The 15,540-nt window shown below is 36.4% G+C and overlaps 1 long non-coding RNA gene across 3 annotated transcripts in view; it reads right to left on the bottom strand.

Annotated features, from left to right (window-relative positions):
* LOC144224692 (uncharacterized) overlaps positions 1-15,540 on the bottom strand; it is a 140,551-nt gene that overhangs the window by 61,227 nt on the left and 63,784 nt on the right. The window contains exon 1 of one of the 3 annotated variants that reach the window (XR_013333114.1): positions 2,722-2,864. The exons of the other annotated variants lie outside the window; for them this stretch is intronic. This is a non-coding gene — a long non-coding RNA (uncharacterized LOC144224692). Of the gene's footprint in view, positions 1-2,721; positions 2,865-15,540 lie in introns of those variants that run through there. 3 annotated transcript variants of the gene reach the window in all.

Raw genomic sequence — 15,540 nt, forward strand, 5'->3', positions numbered from 1 at the left:
TTTTTAAAAATCTGTTAATGTATAAGAATGTAAAGAAGATAGAAATAGCTTTCTTTAGATACTCAAAGCAGTTTAGACCCCAAAACAATAAAAATAATCTCTTATACTAGCAAATATGTAATTGATTGTTTTCCAAATGAAAAAAAAAACAATTTGGGGGGAAAGCAATCCTTCCTTTATGCTGCTGTTCATATGTGAATGTCTACCTACTTCTCTTTTGTACTGAGGATCAGTAGATAAAGGAGTAGGTGTGATGATTGATAGCGCTCTACTCAGACTCACAGAGTGGCAGGAAACTTGGGGACAGAAAACAAAGAAAAAATAAAACAAACAAAACAATACACAAATCAAAAAACTTGTTTCTCCCAGTTGCAAATTGAAAATTTCTATCAAAATCATTGGTTGGCTTAACTTGGGTCATATGTTTATCTTTTGTAAAGTCACTGTGTACATTTGAATGAGGCAATTATCCTTGGCCTAGACAAGGATCTTGTTTACCCCTGGGAGCAGAGAAGCAGAACATCTTTATAAAAAGACAGATGAGAAGTAGCAGTGCTAAGTACACAATGTAATGGTCTTCAAAAATCCCTAAAAACATGTCTGTAGCTTACCTTTCATCCATTCGACAAATATTTATCAAATGTCTAGAGTGTGATGGAAGCTATGCTATCTCACTTTTATTTGCACTTCATCCTGACACTAGATGCCAAGATGATCTGGATTCACCATCTTTGCTAAACAGACCTGTATTGCTCTGTATCTTTAATCATTCAGTGTCTTCTGAAAGCACATTTCAGTGTATTTACCAAATTGAATTGAATTGAATCAGGTTAATATTGACTTTTAAATTTATATCCATCTCAGATTCTGTGATTCTTCAAACATTAAAAAAAAATCCACAAGACTAACAGTGACTTTACTTCTTCTTTTCCTCCTTATACTCCTTTTTGCTTTCCTTTTTTATTTTAATTGTAATAGACCAGTTTGCCCTGAATTCTCTTGGACTGTGTCAAGAACCCAAATTCAGCATGTTTTCTGATATTCAGGAAAGCCTACATAAGTTTTGACTGAGTTTTGCCACCTTTAAAAATCCATAGTCATACAATGTGAATAACATGCCAGAGTAAAAAGAATGAGCATTTAAGTATTCTCTTCACATTATGTACAGACATTCATAAGGAAGTATTTCAAGAATTATCCGTGGAAGAATACTAATGAAACTGAAGTTTTAGACAATGAGTTTAATTTTTTTTTTTTTTTTTTGAGAAAGAGAGATAGAGACAGCGTCAGCAGGGGAGGGTCAGAGAGAGAGGAAGAGGGAGACACAGAATCCGAAGCAGGCTCCAGGCTCTGAGCTAGCTGTCAGCACAGAGCCCGATGCTCGGCTCGAACCCACGAACCGTGTGATCACAACCTGAGCCAAAGTCGGGTGCTTAACCGATGAGCCACCCAGGCGCCCCTAGACAATGAGTTTAAAATCTAGTCGTGGCGTTAAATTATTTCTTGTGTTGCTTTGAGATTTTAAAAATAATATAACAATCTCAAGAGAATTAACCTACACATTCAGATTTTACATTTGATATCTATCTGTTCTATACCAAACACTGGTTGTACATACCAAGGACTTCAGAGTGAGCAAGACAAGTGTGGACACTTCTGTCATGGAGTTTACAATTTAGTAGGATAAACAAAGAGCAAACAATGATTAAGATTGCAGTAGATACTTCTAAAAGCTACGAAATGCAACAGCTAGTGAATGGATTAAGAGCATTGGAAGTTGTATACAGTAGTTGTTGGGAGATCAACAAGGGATTCGAATACAATTCTGACAGTAATTTGACCTGTATATGTTTATTCTATGTTCTGAAATCTGTATTATCTTATATTGATATAGTCATTTAATCCTTCTTTTGATTAGTATTTGTATGGTATATGTATTTTTTATTTTTAATGTACCTATATCATTGTATTTAAGGCGAATTTCTTGGGTCATTTTTAATCCATTCTGATGATCTTTAATTGTATTTTAGTTGCTGTATTTTAATTGTATTTTATTTGCTGTGCCTAGGCTCTCAATGCAATTAGACTTTTACTATAATTATTGATTTGAATTTAGGTCAACCATTTTTATTTGATTTCTGTTTGCTATTACTCTTTCCCATTTTCTGCCTTTTTTGAGATTGTTTCCGCTCTCTTAGTATCCCATTTTAATTCACCAACTATGTTTTGTATGTATATCTTTGTAGGTTTTTTTCATGTTTAATGATTATAACATACATACTTAACTTTTGGAAGTCTATGTAGAACCAGTGTTTTACAAGTTTAAATGGAATATTGATCTATCTTCACATTCACTGACTTTTCTCTTTCATCTCAATTTAGCTATTGAGCCCATAAAGTGAAAACTTTGTTGTGGTGCTGGGGTAGTCTTTTAGGCACTAATTTTTTTGGAGTATTTTATAATAGTTACTTTATTTTTTTAATGTTTTACTTATCTGAGAGTGAGAGACAGGGTGAGCAGGGGAGGGTCAGAGAGAGAGGGAGACACAGAATCCAAAACAGGGTCCTGGCCCAGAGCTGGCTGTCAGCACAGAGCCTGACACAGGGCTCGAACCCACGAACCGTGAGACCATGACCTGAGCTGAAGTCGGATACTTAACTGACTGAGCCACCCAGGTGCCCCGATAATAGTTACTTTAAAAATCTTTGTCAGATACTTACGTCTATGTCATCTCAGTGGAGAAAATATTGGTGGTCTTTTCTCAAGTGCGTTGACATGGTCTTGTTCTTCATTTTCCAAATAACTTTGGATTATATCCTGGATATTTTGAATATTGTCTTACAAGATTTTGCCTGTTGCGTAAGGCCTGTGAAGAATGGCATTTCTGTTTTAACAATCAATCAACCCTCAGCCCGGTTGGACTCAGGCTGCAAGTACTGATCAGCCTTTTCTGTGCTCTGCCTGCAATATCAGTTCTCTTTTTAAAGTCTTTGCAGTATTATTTGAATATGAATTGAATTAGTGGCCAGTCTGGGACCTTGCTGGAGATATAGTTTTTGTTTTACTTTTAAGTTTTTATTTTAATTAAGTTAGTTAACATACAGTGTCATATTCATTTCAGATGTACAATATAGTGATTCAACGCTTTCATTTATCACCCTGTGCTCATCACAAGTGCACTCTTTCATCCTCATCACCTGTTTAACCTAATTGCCCACCCTCTCCCCTCTGGTAACCATCAGTTTGTTCTTTGTAATTAAAAGTCTGTTTCTTACTTTCTCTCTCTCTCTCTCTTTCATTTTTTCCCTTTGCTTGTTTGTTTTTGCTTCTTAAATTTCACAGTGAGGGAAGTTATATGGTATTTGCCTTTCTCTGACCTATTTTTCACAGCCTCATACTCTCTAGCTCCATCCATGTCATTGCAAATGGCAAGATTCCATTCTTTTCTATGGCTAAATAATATTCCATTGTATATGTATGTTACCTCTTCTTTATCCATCCATCAATCAATGGACACTAGGAATGCTTCTATATCTTGGCTATTATAAATAATGCTGCTATAAACATAACGGTTCATGTATTCCTTTAATATAGTGTTCTTCTTATATTCTTTGAGTAAATACTCAGTAGTGCAATTGCTGGATCATAAGGTAGATCTATTAATTTTTCGAGGAAAAGTTTTTCATAATGGCCAGACCAATTTACATTTCTACTAATAGTGCACCAGGGTTTCCTGTTTTTTATAACCTCAACAGCATTTGAGATCTCTTGTCTTTTAGATAATACACATTCTAACAGGTGAGCTGATTTCTCATTTTGGTTTTGATTTGCTCTAATGGACTGACTCTACTAAAATAAGACCTTCACCTGCATGTGAAGACATAACGGAACATGCTCTGGCCCTGGGTCTAGTGGGCAGTTTCCTGGTGCACGAGCACATGTTGTCTCTGGATCTGAGGGGCAGAGAAGGAGGCAGATGTTTCCTAGTGTTTGGTAATTGCTATAGGGTTCTACAGACACTATGAGAATTGTAAAAGTCCTCAGTGGCACCTCCAGGCTCAATGATCAAGAACCAGGGCAGGCAGCCATGGTAGCTGGAGTCATAGTATGCACACAGTTGGCTGTGGGAGCCCGCTGCAGGTGCTTGTGTAGCAGCAGGGATCAGTTGTGGACACACACACACACACACACATACACACACACGGTCAGCAGCAAGGGCCACAGTCAACTGTGGGCACTCTAGCAACTGCCTGGGCCATGGCTGCTTGTATGTTCTCTTATGGCTGCGTGGTTTTGTGCATGTATAGCAGTGGAGGCTCATGACAGGTTTCAGACTAGAGAGACACAGATACATAGACGGAGAGCTAGCTGCATTTAAGCCAAGAAGTACTGGCCAGTGAAAGGAAATAGGCCCATATCCAAGCTCACAAGCAATTGATGGGGCCCTGGTTGTTGGTGTACAGTATTGTGGCTGCGGGGTCGTGAAGTAAGTGGACACACAGCAGTGGATGCAGGTGGCGGGAATCAGGCTGGGGCATGCAGGTGCACAATGGAAAGACTAGATGCACGTGAGCCCAGGGATGCAAGCCAGTGTGCACCCTTAGTCATCCACAGGCCTACAGACAACAGTAAAGACAGTGATAAGAACTGGGTCAGGAGTGTTCAGGTTCACAGCTGGGGGGACTAGCCCTGAGTGCCAACATGAAGAGGGATCGGCTTCATGGATCTAAGCTGGTGTCTTGCACTCACACAACCACAGAGGCCTGGACTATTTGCTGGTCCAGGTCCTGGCCTTTTGCTGGGGTTTGGACGGCAAGGAGTGGGAGGGATTCAGACAGCTATCATCTGCAAACTCAAATATTTATAGGGTGACAACCAGTGGAGTCTGTTGAGGGTCCACAGTGGCTGGCCCAGAAGTTGATTTCCTCAATGGCATAAAATGCCAATACTTTGCAGAGCAGCAGATCCCTGTGGCTCTTGACTGATATATTGGTAGTTCCCCATTCTACTTGTTTCTGGCTAGCCCTGTATGTCTCAGCTCTTGGTGGGGTGAATTAAGAGGAGTTATTCCTTCAGTGCCCCTAAAAAGCCAGAAAAGCTGGCCACTCACCATAATCTCCCTTTCCCAGCAGGGAATCTCTTTCTAGCTGGATTGTTTCCTCTTGGTGTTGAGCAGTGCTGGCCCGGAATGAGATACACCAAGCAAAATGAGGCTGTTCTTCTTTCCCTTTCTAGCATTATTCTCAGAGTTTTTGTTGCACTGTGCTACTGAGGTTTCTTACCTAGACTCCTAGGCTGTCCCAGAGCTGTTTTTTTTCACAAATAACTACTTGCTGATCTTTGTCCAGGATTGGAGCCCAGGGTCTCCTGCTCCACCATTTTGGTGATGTCATTCTTTCTTAACTCCTATTGACAGCATTGTAAGTCACTTTTGGCCCCCAATACCCCAGAAGACTCTCACACAAGGCTCTACTTGAGTACATGTGCTTACTATAATACTATGCTAAGTCTCATATTAAAAAAAAAATTGAGGGTGATGGATTAGAGAGTAGCCCTTAAGACATATATCATTAAAGTTAAAATTGGAGGGGTGCCTGGGTGGCTTAGTCGGTTAAGCGTCCGACTTTCGCTTAGGTCATGATCTCGCGGTTCGTGGGTTTGAGCCCCACGTCGGGCTCTGTGCTGACTGCCAGCTCAGAGCCTGGAGCCTGTTTCAATCTGTGACTCCCTCTCCCTCTGACCCTCCCCTGCTCATGCTGTCTCTCTCTCTCTCTCCTAGAAATAAATAAAACATTAAAAAAATTTAAAAAAAAATAAAGTTAAAATTGGGGATGAGTCCAGATAGGCACACTGTATGGTAATTTTTGAATATTTGATGAATTTTTCAGAAAAATAGCAAGGACCTTCAATATTTTCTTGACCAAGGGAATGACATAATGAACAACAATTTTTGAAAAATTTGTCTAGAAATGTAATATGTTCTAGAAAGGGGAGAAACTAAAGGTTAAAACAGTATATTTGAAATCAATACAAGTATAGTTTTACTATTGGGATATAGTGAGAACTAGCCAGATTAGAGTACATTTGGCATTTTTAAATTGAAAGACAAGAAGATATTGTAGATATATTGATTTTGAGGAGTCTTGGAGATCGTCAAGGAAGACATTATCTGCTTGCTTCTAAAATTTTGATAGAAGAATCCAGATAAAAGTCTGAACATTTAAAATATACAGACACCATTATAATATTGATTGAAGCTATGGAAAAAGAGAAAGAAAATCAACTATGTCACTGGAAAACATAATATTTTAGGTGGAGATGACTGTGTATCCTAATATCTGTTTATAATAAAACATGATTTGTATGTAAAAATGCCTTTGGCAGTTTGAATGATACTTTTTAATATATATTTTCATCATTTGGTTACATTTTAGAGGGATTTTTTTACTTGCATTACAATATTTTGAAATTTTATTGCGTAATTAGACTTACATGATTTAAAGTACTACTTTAGATCTAGGAGCCTCAAATTGTCTTTTTCTAGAATCAGGGTAATAACAATGTTAAAATATTGCTTAAATCCTATTCTGCCTTAAACACGCCTCCCACGTATTGATAATACCTTGTGTTTATGTTTCAGATGCTGAATTTCCTTTTGTGATTTTAAGAAATATTTTGAAAATGATTTAGTGAAATTATTATTTTAGTCATAGTTGAATTTAGAGTTCAAATATATTAAACTTATTATTCAAAAGAAAAAAGGAAAGCCAACGTTAGTAATGAATGAATAGCGATTTCTTCTATTATTATTTAGAGCTAACCTCAGGAAACAGAAGGATGTGGTAGTTATGCTGAAGAAAACAAAGAATGATCACTGACAATACCAAATTTTATCTGTGCTCTCATTTTATAAGCTCTTTTAGATAAAAGAAATTTTTCCCTTTAGAGTCAAATATGTTAACAAAAATATATATTTTTAGATAATTGGAGAATTATCAGTTGAAAATATTTACTATTATTTACCAAATGTGAAAATGAACACAATAAATAGCATTACTGAAAAAACATACCTGAAGATTTTCTGTTTGAAATTTAAAAGTTTTTTTTTCCTCCAATAAAACAAACACATCTCATTTTTGGTAATCAAGAAATATGTGTACAGTGTTTTTGAGTGCTGAAATGTATCATTCATATTATAATATAAATTCTAATTCACAAATGTTAACTTTGAAAAATAATTTCATTTAGAATAAATTTACATATAAATTTCATAGTAATTTAGTAGTAAAAATACTGGGGTGCCGGGTGACTCATTTGGTTGAGCTTCAGGCTCTGGATTTCAGCTCACATCGTGATGCCAGGATCATGGGATCGAACCTTGTGTCAGGCTCCATATTGAGCGCGGAGCCTGCTTAAAATTCTCTCTCTCCCTCTGTCCTCTCCCCAGCTTGCACTGTCTCTCTTGCTAAAATAAAAATAATAAATAAATAGTGTCACGTGAGTTGCTCAGTCTGTTGAGTTGGACTCTTGACTTCAGCTCAGGTCATGATATCACAATTTCTGAGTTCAAGCCCTGCGTGGGGCTCTGCACTGAAGAGGCTGCTTGGGATTCTTTCTCTTTCCCTCTCTTTCTGCACCTCCCTTGCTCATTCTCTCTTGCTTGCTCACTCTCTTTCAAAATAAATAAATTACAAACAAATTAATATATAAAAATATTTTTTTCATTATCGTTACCAAAAATAGGTACTACAGAAGCTGTTCAAATTTAATTATTTTTTCCTAAAATATTATGTCCAAATAAAAAAATTTTAGGTTGACATAATCAGGGATGTGATAATAAACTTTTCTGCACTGATATTTAAATATGTCCAAGTTTCCAACATGAGGGAAAATTTATAGAACGCTGTAATAGAAACAATGCCATGATAAAATTTTACTGTTTTGCTTTGTTTTCTTTTGTTTTTATCATCAGTATTATCTTCATAAAATCAAGAAGTATCAAAACTTTGAGGGCATTACCCATAAAAATGTGTTATCTCAATAGTCTTGATGTGATGTCAAACCAACATGACAGATGTAATTTCCTTTTAGCTTGATTGTCTTTACTGGCCAGTTTGAGTTTCATTTGGATGAAACCCAACAAACTTCGTTTCTATTTTTATTTTGTTTTCTCACATAAACCTTTGTTTATTGCTTTTGGAAGCCAAAATGAAACAAGTTTCCAACAATTCTCCTGGGATTTAGGTTGTGAGATCTACTTGATATCTTTGTATTGAAGAAAACATATTTTTTTGTGTGTCTTATTCCTACAAGGTAACTAAGGAAAGTGTTGCTAACTCTAACTCAGGTATCTCTTAACTGAAGAAGACAGCATTGTGCATACTTGAATTTTTCTTATTTGTCTTTTTGAAATAAAAATTAAACAACAAGAATAACAGGGAAATTTTAAAATAGGTTTTTAAAAAATAATTGAAACTCAAAAAAGAATCTGGCCTAAGGCTTTATGGTACAATGACTATAAAGTCAAGAGAGGACACGGCATAGCTATTTTTACTTATTATGGTAATTTTTTCTCAAGCTAGTGGTGATTTCCTATCTAACAGCTGACAGGTTGCATGGATATCCCTGTAGTAAGTTAATCATGTAGATACTTAGTAAAATCAGGTTAAATATAGTTGTTTAAAGCCAACTTGATCTAACATATTAATTTAATGAAAACGCACCAAAACGATAAATGCACTACTTAGTCCACTTTATAGAATTAAATAAAATAGAGAATTATGTCAAATAAAATGTGGTTTGTTTGTTGGATGGCTGTTTTTCGCTTTCCTCATATAGATCGTGTACATATTTTGCTAGATTTATAGCTATTTCACTTTTATTGGTGCCAAAATAAATGATACTGTGTTCCGAATTTCCAATTTCAAATGTCCCTTGCTGTTAGATAATAAAAAAATTAAATTTGTATTAACCTTGTGTCCTACAACCTTCCTATAATTGCCTATTAGTTCCACTTACCCTTATTTTTAAATTTCTTTCTTTAGCAGGCAATATTTACTTCCTTGAAAGCATCATGTTCTTTTTACCTTGAAGATACTCACATATACTCTCAAGATCTGAAATATACCTCTCTATTCTGTTTCTCCTTTCTAACCCCATACTCATCTTTCACCCTTTGCTTGGTACTACCTTAATGATGATTTCTCTAAATAGTTTTTTCCCACCCATATAAAAAGAGGTTAATGTAAATTTTCAATTGCTGTGCCTCTGTAACACTTTAGATTTCTCCTGCTTAACAATTAACTATAGTCAAAGTAATATGTCTGTTTTATCATACTAGAAGATTTGAGAAGTAGACATTATACAATTTTCTACACATTGCTACTCTCTTATTTCTTATATAACAGACCTTCACTACGTATCTATTGATAAAAGCGAGTAGCACCAATTCCTTACATGCAAGCATAAATTCTACCCACTGGAATAATTTTGAAACAATGAAGACACAATATTCTCCAGCTTTCTGACAATTCTCAAGATAATAGGCATTTTAATTTTAATAGTAATGCCTTGAATTTTCAGGACATTATTTGAATATTTTTTAACATAATCTACAAATACCAGTCTGTGTCTTTCCTCTTCACAGTTCTAACTTTTGCAAAGATCCAAGAACAAAATTTATTTAAAAAGTTTTCATTGTTGGGGAGCAAGAATTCCTGTCCCTTCAAAGGTCCTTCTAGCTGGACTAAAAATCAAATTGACATGAGAGAGAGAGAGAGAGAGTGAGAGAGAGAGAGAGTTTGATTCTGAACTAAAGAAAGGGTATAGGGGTTGGGATGTCAGAGGAAAATAATGCACTTTACAGTGAGATAAGAGCAGGTGTTTGATAATTAAATGTTTGCCCTTTCATACAGATGAGTCACTCAGATAAAATTTATCACTGTTAATATCCCTTATTCTGGGATAGACCCCCAATTTATATTCTTCCATGTGATTAAGGAATGGATAAAAGTTTTTCTTGAGTCCACAGGGTCTCAAGTGCCTTCAACTCAAAATAATCCACATGATAAAGTGGCACATTTGGGGATGGGCTATCCTGAAGTCTTTCATCATTATGTCCACTCACTTCCTTTTTCCTCCTTAAAATTAATGATTTCTGAGTTCCAATTCATAAAAGCAACATGACTGAAATTGTTACATGTGTCACCTTAATGTGCAAAATATGAATTGTAGTCATGAACTTAGAGAATTAGTTAATCCATGTCTCAAAGATATGCATAAATATATAAATTAATATAATTTAAAGATATATATATATAATCATCATACCACAGAGTATAATATACTTTTTGTCTCATAGCTAAAAATAATAAAACACAAAGAATAGTAAACCTCATCAAAGTGATAGACTTCTTGTTATCTGGAAAGTATATTGGACCAGAATTACAAAACCAAATTAAGTTGTGTCATGGCTACATCTGACATGTGTATTTCTTTGTTTTTGACTTCATTGTTTCTAAAGTTTTATGGGGTAGATATTAGTCTATTTACCATATTAGAGTTAACATTCTTAGTTTTGAAAACAGAGATATCTAAACTATATTCTTTTCAATGTTCATTCTTCCTATTTTTTTTAGGAAGTTCAAACTCAGGTCTTCTTGATTATTGATTTTTCTTCAATTTTTATCATTAGAAAAATGAGATACATAAGAGCAATGGAGGAAAATCCCATATCTAATACATCGTCCTTATGAATGAACTCCTGTGTTTTTGCAAATTATCATATGTAATATGACTTATTTAAGCAAGTTAGTTTGTTGTCTCTTTACATACAAAATATTCACTACTGTCAGTTTCAGTTATGTAATGCTTTCATTTTTGTTTTTAAATGTTTAATTTTGAGACAGAGAGACAGAGTGGGAGAGGGGAAAGGCAGAGAAGAAGACACAGAATCTGAAGCAGGCTCCAGATTCTAAGCTGTCAGCACAGAATCTGAGGCGGGGTTCGAGCTCCTGAACCATGAGATCATGACCTGAGTTGAAGTCAGAGGCTTACCCCACTTAGCCACCCTGACTCCCCTGTTTAATGCTTTTCTATGACCTATATTCAAAATAGCATACGACAACAACAAAAATGATGTCCTTAATGTTCAAGGATGCATGTTATGATAGAGGCAAAGTGTCACAGGACAGGAGAGACCACGACCTTGTGCTTAGGTAGTGGAGGATAGTCAGGAAATGCTTCTAGAAGGGGTCAAATTTGGGATGCTTTGAGTCGATATAGTCATGCAAATCTCCTGCACACACATGCAAAGTATGCCAGAATCCAATCTTCAAATGACCTTGGGAAGAATTTAGAGTTATAAAATTCCTGGCATTTAGATCACTGAGCCCTTGTCAGTGATTGCTTTGAGCTATAATGTTTGCCACACAAAGACTCACAGTGCTGAATGTTAGATTCAATTACATTTCATTAAAAAGTATTTGTAGCTGCATCTGCTATTTTCAAAGTATTAATGTAGGAGCTTATAAGATGCAAGATGGGAAGAAAATGGCCCCTGTTCTTAGTAATCTTAAAAATCCAATCGGAAAATTCCCTCTGGCTTACCCCAACTCATTTATAGAAGAGAATGCCGAAGTTATTTTAGCATAGTTTTCCTAGTTGATTTGTACATAGTTACTTACTTTTTCAACAGCAATAGTGTTATTTGAAGATAGTTTCAATGAACAAATTTTACTTTGTTAACAAAGTTCAAAAGAGTAAATTTCAAGATCAAATTTTTTTATTTTTCTACAATTCATGAATTGGGCCATATATCCCATCCAGCAAATAGGAAGGAGACCCCAAAAAGGAAGTTTATTAGCAAACAGTATAGTGTTTCAGGCAAGGTGCCCTTCCTAAGGCAGATGTTAGGGGTCTTCTAAGCAGATTTCCTCACTAGTGTGGATCAGGTAATTCCAGAAAGTCAGAGAGAGAGGCTGAAACTGCAGAGTTTAGATATTAAGCTTGGTTTGCTGACTTGGGGTTTAGCACAAATGACAATACTTGGGGCCTTTTTTCTGTTTTTTGTTGTTGTTAACAATTTCTAAGCCAAAATAATGGTTAAAATGTTACAAAACTTACAAAATGATTGAGCATACTCTCTTATTTACTAAGTTATAACAGGTATTTTGGAGGCCTGCTACTGAATTTATTAAAAAAACAAAAACAAAACAGAGAGAAAAAGAGAGAAAGAGGGAGAGAAACTTATGATAGAATCAAGTGCACTCTAAGTGTAATTTGTTAAATTAAACCTTTCTGGGGATGAGGGCATCGCTCCTGGGAAGCTAATAAATAGAGAGAGCATGGCGGCTGCCCTCTTTGCTGTGATAATAGCAGGACTCTCTATTCTCTGGCACTGAGATGACTGACAGACAGCCCTGGAAAAATGTTTCAGAGTGACTACCTTGGACTCCAGAAATCCAGGCAAGGGGCCACAGTTGTCGCTGACATTATTGTAAGTCCTTTCCACTAGGATCACTTGACTATTTACCTGAAATATTTCATTTATTTAGAATTATTGAATTCTAAAAATGTAGTCAGTAAATAGAGTAAAAGGCAAATCTTAGGGGAAAAGTATATCATTCAAAAAATTGAGACTTCTGGGGCACCTGTGTGGCTCAGTCAGTTGAGCATCTGACTTCGGCTGAGGTCGTGATCTCACAGTTCATGAGTTCGAGCCCCGCATCAGACTCTGTGCTGACAGCTCAGAACCTGGAGCCTGCTCCACATTCTATATCTTCCTTTCTCTCTTCCCCTTCTCCACTCATGCTGTCTGTATCTCTTTCAAAAAATAAATAACCATTAAAAAATTAAAATTTCAAATGAACTCACATGTTATTAAATAAAAGCCTTGAATATGACAAAAAAGGTTGATTTGGGGAAAAGGCAAAGGGGGATTAGATAGAGTTAATTCATTTTATTCAATATTGTTCATCCAATAAATGTCATTTACTGACTTTATGATATGTATGTACAAGGAAGACAGCTGGCTGGAACATACACAGAATTGATGACTACGCCACAGGAACAAGGATGAAGGACTTTGGTGGGGAAGACAACTTAATCAAAATTATGTTGTATTTATTTAAAAGTAATGTAGAAAATAGAATGCTGAGAAAAATTTCTAAAGCAGAATAACCAGTGAGAACACGGGTACATTTTCTAGATTAAGTTAATGAAAGACCCAAGTTAAAAATGTGGCAGTGGGATTTCATAGTTTAGAACTATATAATTGATAAAGATAAACACATTTTAAAAAGTAAAGTTGTGGGGCAGCTGGGTGGCTCAGTTGGTTAAGCGTCTGACTTCAACTCAGGTCATGATCTCACGGTTCGTGGGTTCGAGCCCCGTGCTGGGCTCTGTGCTGACAGCTCAGAGCCTGGAGCCTGCTTCATATTCTGTGTCTCCCTCTCTCTCTGACCCTCCCCTGCTCATGCTATCTCTCTCTCAGAAATAAGTAAAACATTTTTAAAAATTTTCAAAAAGTAGAGTTGATAAGATGACTAAGAGATAACAAATTTAGGTGACTCTATTGTTAGAAGCCTGGATGACAGAAAGAATAGCAATGACATTAACAAGGATAGACAATATACAAATAGGAAATGACCAGATCACATGTAAAAATAGGACTTTGTCCTAAAATTTACACAAACCAGGGCAACAAACCAAACCACAAGCTCTGCAGCAATTGGCCCCAAATTGCCAGGACTTGATCAATAACTGACAGCTTCCCTACATTTTCTCCCAACTTAGGACCAACTGAAGAAAGCCAGATAAAAATTGTTTCTCTTTAAAAAATCAAAGAGAACCCTCTGCTTCTAGTTATCTTCCCTCAGGCTTTCCCAGACCAACAGCCTCCAGTCAGGGCAGACCTCAAGCATTCCCCTTTATCCACTATAAAACTTTCCCGCTGTTTTATGTCTTGAGCCTTTGCCAAATACAAGGGATGTCGCTGACTATTGCTCCGGTAAGCGGTAAGCTTAGAATAAACAGCTTTTGCTTGTACTCATTTGAGTGGTCTTCACTCATCTCCACAATAGAAAGAAAGAGTGGAGATTAAAATAGAGTCAAGAGGGGGTGCCTGGGTGACTCAGTTTAGCATGGTTTCATGGTTTCACCTCAGGTCATGACCTCACAGTTCGTGAGTTTCAGCCCTGCATGGGACTCTGTCTGCACTAACAGTGTGGGACTTGTTTGAGATTGTCTTCCTGTTTCTCTGTTCCTCCCCTGCTTGTTTTCTATCTCTCACAAAATAAATGAAAATATTGTTTTTAAAAAAAAGGAGTCAAGATAAAGACTAAACTTTTAAGCTTGTTCATTAAGTATTGTATGAATACCTTCATTTAGACCTGGCTGGTAGGAAATTCAATAGGTAACACAGTATACCTATAACAGCCTTCCAGCTGATCTGTGGGGTTAATGTGCTTCAAGCCAACACGTTCCTTCACTCCTGAATTATGGCCCTTAATTTGTAACAGAACTAACTTATTTTTGTTGAGGTTTGCAGACCACTGGCTTTGAGGAATAAAGGACAAGAGCATTACCAGATCATAGAGGTCACCAAATCTGTTTGAAGCTGCCTCGGCTTTCTGATTAGCCCAGCTATCTTTTAGCAAAAATGTTTTTTTCCTCTCTCGTTTTAAGGTCACACATTGACTTTACTGACCTCGCTTTGTGCATCTCTAGACTTCGCCCTCCTTTGAAGCAAGAACAGTGTAATCTTGCACAAACCCGGTACCAAGGAACCAGACCTTCCTGTACATGCAATCACTTCTAGACACCAAGGAACCAGAACTTGCAGAACTTCCAAGCACCAAGATAACTTTGTACTAACATCATAGAGTCCACAACAAATCAGGAAATGTCATAGACTACTCCCCTGTCTTAACTGATTAAAAAGGAGTTTAACTAACACGTGCATCACACATACATATAGTCACTCAGTCATTAGAAGCTCAAAGGTATGGTGCTATGCAATGAATTTTGTATGTTTCCCAAGATTTATTTGTTGAAATTTAATCCTTGTTGTGATGGCATTTGGAGGGGGAGTCTTTTGTAGAAGACCAGGTCATGAAGATGAAGTCCTCATGAATGAGCTTCGTGTCTTCATTAAAGAGACCCCAGAAAGGTTCCTCTCCCCTTCTACCTTGTGAGAACACAGCAAAAAGATAGCCATCTCTGAACCAGGAAGCTTTTCAACATACACCAAATCTGCTTGCACCTTGATCTTAGACTTCTTAGTGTAAAAAATAAATTTATATTGTTTATAAACCACCCAGACTATGGTTTATAGTATAGCAACAGCCTAAATAGAAAAGGGGTTAGAACATGGGCTTTACAAAGAACAATTCATGTTCAGAGAAGTAACAAGACAAACAAACAAACAAAAAGAAAGAAAGAAAGAAATATAAAAGGAAAGAAAACGAAAGAAAAAAAGCTTTGAGTTTCTGAGGTAGCAAATTGTGGGGAGGTAAATATCTGGGGAAACCAATGGTAGA

This window comes from Crocuta crocuta, unplaced genomic scaffold, assembly GCF_008692635.1.
Source record: "Crocuta crocuta isolate KB4526 unplaced genomic scaffold, BGI_CrCroc_1.0 scaffold464, whole genome shotgun sequence".
Classification (NCBI taxonomy): domain Eukaryota; kingdom Metazoa; phylum Chordata; class Mammalia; order Carnivora; family Hyaenidae; genus Crocuta; species Crocuta crocuta.